The following is a 315-nucleotide window of genomic DNA, read 5'->3' as shown; positions in this document are numbered from 1 at the left end:
CCCCTACGTCGCAGGGTCATGCCTCTTCCGCCAAAAAGGGTTCTGGCAGCCTAATATAGTATAGTGAACTTCGATCTCTTTGGTTCGTCGTCATTAAATTTTTTTCTTAAAAAAAAAAAATAATAATTTTTTGGTTTGCGACGTTCTACAATCTGTAACATACTACTTGACCGAATGAATACGTTATCTTGATTGGAAACAGCGAAAATAATTAATTTTGATAGATTTATTTATTGATAGATATTACAATCTGCCACACAGTTGTGGGCAATAGGTAATATTGATGAATGATCTCATACATACAAAAATAAAAAA

Source organism: Halyomorpha halys, unplaced genomic scaffold (genome assembly GCF_000696795.3).
Source record: "Halyomorpha halys isolate HHAL.00 unplaced genomic scaffold, Hhal_1.1 Scaffold5072.1, whole genome shotgun sequence".
Lineage (NCBI taxonomy): Eukaryota > Metazoa > Arthropoda > Insecta > Hemiptera > Pentatomidae > Halyomorpha > Halyomorpha halys.
Note: the sequence above shows the minus strand (reverse complement) of the source record.